The following is a 6,644-nucleotide window of genomic DNA, read 5'->3' as shown; positions in this document are numbered from 1 at the left end:
CCCTATAGCAAAAAAACAAACAAACAAACACACAAAACCTCTAAAAAAAAGGGGAATAGTGAAGCCAAGATGGTTCATCTCATGATGAATTTAATCTAGTAGTTTTCTCATCAGGCAGTCTTTTTTTTTTCTTTTTTTAAATTTTTTTGATATAGGGCATGTGCTCACTCCAGAGAGAACAAGAGAGAGAGAAAGTGAGAAATCATCCCCCAGGGGAGATGACCATGCCACAGTCCCTTTTCCTCCATTCTCCTCGTGGGATTCTGGGCATGCATGCACACATGCCTGGAGTTCTTCAAGCTGCTGGATGTAAACCACAAAGAATTCAGTCACTTAAACCTCCACACCACCCACTAGCCCATCATGCAGCCCTTTAGCTACATAATGTACCAGAAACTATCACGTATCCCAGGCAATGCCTCAGAAAATACTGCTTGTACCCAAAACCGTCCAGCAGTTGTTAATCACGTAGTTCTCTTTCCTGGCTGTTTTATAATTCTTTTGGGCTGAAGACCAGCTATCTGTGCGAGGTAGTGGGCCTTTGTTGTACCCACTTCTACTCCGGAATGGGAGTGAGGCTCTGGATATGATGGAACTTCCAGTAAGGACAGCAAATGAACAGGCAGCCTTCTCTGTATTTAGTAGGAAGCATCTAAAAAAACCTCTGCTGAGGTGGCATCCCTACAGTTTATTTTTTTTAAATCCATATTGAAAATCATAAATTGGACTTGGGAAACTTGGGAAAGGATGTCAGGTTCTGGTTCTCTGATCTGGTAACTCCCCTTCCTGTGAGCCGCATTGGAGGGTAGACTCAGAATGCAAGAGGGATTCCTCAACTGCTTCCTTTGGCAGTTTCCTGGATGTAACCAATAGGTCTACTCCTCGGTGCCTTGTGATAGTAATTATTGTCAATAAACTTCATTAGTTGTATAACTTTATTTTACTTCATTTATTTTGCATCCTGATTAACCTCCCCTAAACCTTGCTATTATCAAGTCCATCTTTCATTCAAAAGTTCAAGGCATCATTTTTACACATCACATATATATAGTCCACAGTTATTTAGATGTCCCTTTGATGAGTAATTTAAAGCATGTAGAATTTCCAGTGATGATGGACAGAACTGTTCATAATGCTAATTTTCCCACCTAGTATTCAAGGGCCTCTGTAGTCCGTCACCAATTACCTTTTTTTTTTTTTTTTTTTTTTTGGGGGGTTTTTGTATAGGCCAGAAAGACAAAGAGAGACAGAGACAAAAAGCCAGAAATCACCCTCCAGGGATTTGGCCACGCTGCAATCCCTTCTCCTCCATTCTCCTCAGGATCTTGGGCACGCACGCACATGTGCCTGGCTTGAGTTTAAGCCACCGGGACTCGAACCGCAGTCAACTACATGGGAGTTCAGCGACATAGCCATTACAACAACTGCTGTTCCTACCAATTACCGTTTTTTTAAAAAAGCTTATATATTTCTTCCCTGAGACAGGGAGCAAGAGAAAGAAAGAAAGAGAAAGGCACAACCACGGAATCTCCATGCCGTGCTCCACCCCCAAGCCTTGGTCAGTCCCAGATTTTGAGGGTTTGTGTGTGCCCGGCATATTCAGGGAGGTCTCTAAATTCAAACACAGAACCTTCCTATGTGAGTCAGCGAGGTAGAACGTTGAGATCTGGCATAGCCCTCCATCAGTTCCCCACCTTCTCACTATCCGCCTCCCCATTAGCTAATTTCATGTCCCACTATCCGCTATGTAATCCTCTGCTTCAGGTGGGCTCTGTACTGAGACCCACCCACTCACGCCTCTGTTTCCCTCCCCCATTAGCTAATTTCATGTCCCACTATCCACTATGTAATCCTCTGCTTCAGGCGGGCTCTGTACTGAGACCCACCCACTCACGCCTCTGTTCCCCTTCCCCTCTGCACTAACAGGTCCTCTGGTGAATCTGGCCTAGAACTACTCCCTCCTTGGGGTTTGTGTTGACTGCTCAGTAACTGTTCCCACCTCTAATTCCTAAAGCATGTCCCACTTACTGCCTGCAAGGTTGTTCATGTATTTCTTACTTCCTCCCTGGTAGATTAAAGTGACCTGCAAAGTCTAAGAGAATCTGTTTTTTTAGAGAGAGATTTTTGTAGGGCGCATGCGCTTGCCAAAGAGACAGAAAGAGATGGAGACAGAAAGACAGAAAACAAGAAATCACACCCCGGGGGGATGGCCATGTTGCAATCCCTTTTTCTCCATTTTTCCTCTCCAGATCTTGGGCATGCAAGCACACATGCCCAATGTGATTTTTTTTTTTTTTTGGAGAGATTTATTTTTTGCTATAGGGCGCATGTGCTTGCCAGAAAGACAGAGAAAGACAGAGAGACAGAAAGCAAGAAATCACCCCCCAGGGGGGATGGCCACGCTCAATCCGTTCTCCTTCATTTTCCTCTCGGGATCTTGGGCACACATGCACATGCCCCCAGTGTGAGTTTAAGCCACCTGGGACTTGAACTGCGGTTGACTACATGGGAGTCCAGCGACATAACCATTACACCAACTGCTGGTCCCCCAATGTGAATTTTAATTTACTAGGTCTGGGACTTGAACTGAGGTGGACTACGTGGGAGTCTGGCAACATGCTGGTCCTTTGAGAATTCTGAAGGTTGGAGAGACCCTGTAGCATCTATCCCAGCTCCTCACTAAATTCAGTCACTATATGCTGGCTGTCATACAACACAACATGTATTGAATATTTGAGAGTATTTTTTACAAAGGTTAAAAAAGTCATATGTGTCCTGTAGGTTAGTTTATCTTCCCAAGTGAAAACAACTCATAATAAAAAAGAAAAAATTTGGTGCAGTGGCTGGGGGTGCTGGACTCCCACATGGCTGACCATGGTTTGAGTCCTGGACCTGGTAGCTTCTCACCTTCTCACACTCTCTCTCCACTCTGGTCAAATTTAAATAAATAAATAAATAAATAAATCTAAATAAAATAATTCTTTAAAAAAAGAAAAAAATTACATGCAAAAGGTATTTTTAAAAATTTAAAGAAGGTAAAAGTCACCCCCAAGCTCAAGTACTACAATTCTTTTTAAAATGAAAGCATATTCATTGCCAAAGATTCACACATGGTAAAAGTCCCCACTGGAGTGGTTTGCATGTTTCCATGCCCTTTTCTCAGGTGGATGAAAAAGCTGGAGAAGAGAGACCAGAGAGACAGTTACACTTGGTAGCGCCCTATAGGTGACATGAGGTCACCACCTCACTCACTGGCACTCCTCTGCCCTGAGATTCAGCTGAGAATAACTACCTACCACCCTCTATCTGTAATTTGGGGAAACTGCTGCTGCCTTTCAACACTGGTCCTGGCAGAGGACTGCTTGCTGTGATGCTTGAGAAAATAAAGAAAAAATAAAAATCACCACTCATAGATAAGCATGAATATTTAGGAGAACTTTCCAGATACATAATCACATACACCACAGTTAATGTGCACAGTACGTGTACAATATGGGAGGCCACATACCTGGAGGCTGTAAGCCACATCTCTGGAGCCTGTCTCCCTGGTCTGAACCTGGCTGCACCAAGAATAAGTTCCATGTCTGTAAACAAATTGCCCTCTCTTCGTATGTTCCTTTCCTGGAAAACTGGAATAATAGTATCTGCCACATGGAGTTGCTTTGTGCTTAAATGAGGTGCTATGTATAAATGGTCCTAACAGCTCCAGTAAGTTAAAAGAATTAGATGGAGACCAGCGGGTGATGTAGTGGTTAATGGACCTGGACTTCCACATGGCAGACCTCAATTCAAGTCCTGGACTTGGTGGCTTGAAACTCACTCCAGGTGCTTGTACTTATGTACCCAAAATCCTGAGAGGAGAATGGAGGAGAAGGGATTGCAGTGTGGCCATCCCCTCTGGGGGGTGATTTCTTTCTTATTTTCTGTCTCTCCAGTGAGTACGTGCACCCTATAGCAAAAATCTCTCAAAAAAAAAACAAAAAAAAAAAACTATATGACTTATCTATCACAATTATAACAGTTCTTTATCTTATATATGACTGATCTATCACAATTATAACAGTTCTTTATCTTACCCTTTACCTAACATTTTATCCTAACCATATTGTTAAATATTCCTTAAAAATATTTTTTAATTCTTTTTTCTATTATTTAACTTTTTATTTATTATTATTATCATTATTATTTTCCAGTTTTACCAGAGAGAGATAGGAAGTGAGAATGCAAGCCACCAGGTCCAAGACTTGAACCGTGGTCAACCATGTGGGAGTCCAGTGCCTTTAACCATCACGCCACTTGCCTTCCCCTCTTAAAAATATTTTTATGATTATATGGTTCTGTATCCTATCTTTTTTCACTTAACATTTTTTTTAAGCTTTTTGCCATAGGGTGTGTGCGCTTGCCAGAGAGGAGACAGAGAAAGATGGTGAGAGGGACAATGAGAAATCACCCTCCAAAGGAAATGGTCACACCAGTCTCTTCTCCATTCTCCTCCCGGGTCTTGGGCACACACACACACAGAACCCCAGAGTAATTTTCAAGCCACCAGGTCTGGGACTCGAACCATTGTCAGCCATGTGGGAGTCCAGTGCCTCAACCACTACACCACTTGCTGGCCTCTTAATATTTATTGAAATCACATTTCTAATACTCTTCAAAAACATTTTTGATATCTCTATAGTTAATGCTCTATTTTCTAAATATATCAAATTTATTATTTTCTTCTGTTGCTAGACATTGAGATCATTTCCTGTTTATCACTATTACAAATAATACTGTGATGATATACTTCAAACTTTGATGCCTGCCCTGGCTAGTTTCGTAGGATGGATTTCTAGTATAGAATTCCCAAGACGAGAGGGCACACACATCATTAATGTTCATATTATCACACTGCTAACCAATGAGAGTGAACCAATTTTCCTCTCATCAGTCCTGCGTGAGAGCAGCCCTCTCGCTATGCTCCTGAGAGCATTTTCGTATTATTTCTTTTTCTTCTGTCATTTGTGGAAAGGAACAGTTCTGTGTCATTCAATCCTTATTTTCCTTCCTAGTGAGGCTGTTTGTGATTATATTGGTTATATATCTTTTTTTAATGCACAAAAACTGCATTTACCTACTAGGAACAAGGTGATGTTTTGATATATATAAATGTTGTGAGGTGATTAACCCAGGCTACTATGTTCATCACCTCACATACTTGTTTTGTTGTGATGATGAGAATGGGTAAGTTCTACTCTCAGATGGGCTGTCTGGCCTAGGACTAATGTACTGTTCAGGAGAAGCTGGATCCCGCATGGTGACTGGTTTCTGGTTCGGTTTACCCGAAACATACCTGGCTACCAGCTCCACTAAGATCCGATTCACTGGAGGAAGGGGGTGTGGAGATGTGGTGAGGGTGCACCTCTCACTCCCACGTGCATGCATACACACTATATTGTGAACATTAAAGTAAAATCTACTCTTAGCAACTTTCCATTATACACTATTATTAACTAGAGTTACCATGCTGTACAGTCCATCTCCAGAACTTCATCGTCCATAATTGAAACCTTGGCCACTTTCAACCCCACCCCACCCCAGCCTCTGCCATCCACCATGCTACTCTCTGACTGCTTCAGTTTCTACACCTGAGTGAGATCAGGCAGTATTCGTCTTCCTGCACCTGGCCTATTTCATTTAGCATAACGTCCTCCAGTATATCCATGTTACCCCAGTGATTGGACTGCTATTATGATTTAGACTATCCCATCATATGGGGTACCGAGACCACCAAACTCAGAGGCAGAAGGTAGAACGGTGGGTTCTGGAGGCTGGAGAGGGGCGAAGACGCTTACTGTTTACTAGGTAGGAAGTTTTAGTTGGGAAGACAAGAGGTTCTGGAAATGTTTGGCTGCACTTCAGTCGGAAAGTATTTACCACCACCGTGAGGCACAGCGCCAGGCCCCTACCTCCCTCCTCGCAGAACCTGAGGCGGGCTAGACTTCGGTGGGTTCGGAAGTCAGGGAGGGGCGGCTTCAGACTCAGAGCTGTATTCTAACTGCCGCTCCCTACTTTCCGACCCCCTCAACCACTCATTCTCCACCGAGGTCACATCCCTCCAAAGTAGGCACACACGCTGGTTCTTAGGAGTGACGAGAATCTTGTTTTCGTGTCAACGCGCAGATGCACGGTCAGTGCATACGCAGACACACGATGGATCTGTGTTATTAAATTCTGCGGGGGTGGGAGAAGAGGGAGCAGCAGCGACAACCCAGGAAAACCCACCGTCCTCCCTCACGTTCGCGGACTAAACGGATAAGACTGTCCCTGCTCCCAGCCTGCACGGCAGTTTGTCCTCCGCTCACGGGATCATCTTGCCGTGTTTGTGCGCCTTCATCCCCTGGGTCCCGCTGGTCACGGTCCTCCGCAGTGCAGCCGCAGCCATAGCTGGGGACATCTTTCCGGGGCGTGACGAGTCTGGGCGGGGGGCGGGGCCCCCTTTTTTTTTAGGGTGACGACGCCCAGGGTGGCGAGAGCTGCCGCCGGCGCGGAAATCTGTACACACCGCGCCGCGGTCCGGGTAGCTGGGTCTCTGTGGCGCAATCGGTTAGCGCGTTCGGCTGTTAACCGAAAGGTTGGTGGTTCGAGCCCACCCAGGGACG

General features: G+C 44.5%; 1 non-coding gene across 1 annotated transcript; it reads left to right on the top strand.

Moving 5' to 3' along the window:
• The first annotated feature begins 6,570 nt into the window (after positions 1-6,570).
• TRNAN-GUU (transfer RNA asparagine (anticodon GUU)) lies at positions 6,571-6,644 on the top strand. The gene has a single exon. It is a non-coding gene; the product is annotated as a tRNA-Asn (tRNA).

The sequence above is a fragment of the Tupaia chinensis genome, unplaced genomic scaffold (genome assembly GCF_000334495.1).
Source record: "Tupaia chinensis unplaced genomic scaffold, TupChi_1.0 Scaffold000597_1, whole genome shotgun sequence".
Taxonomy (NCBI): domain Eukaryota; kingdom Metazoa; phylum Chordata; class Mammalia; order Scandentia; family Tupaiidae; genus Tupaia; species Tupaia belangeri.
This window is presented reverse-complemented; position numbering and strand designations above follow the sequence as displayed.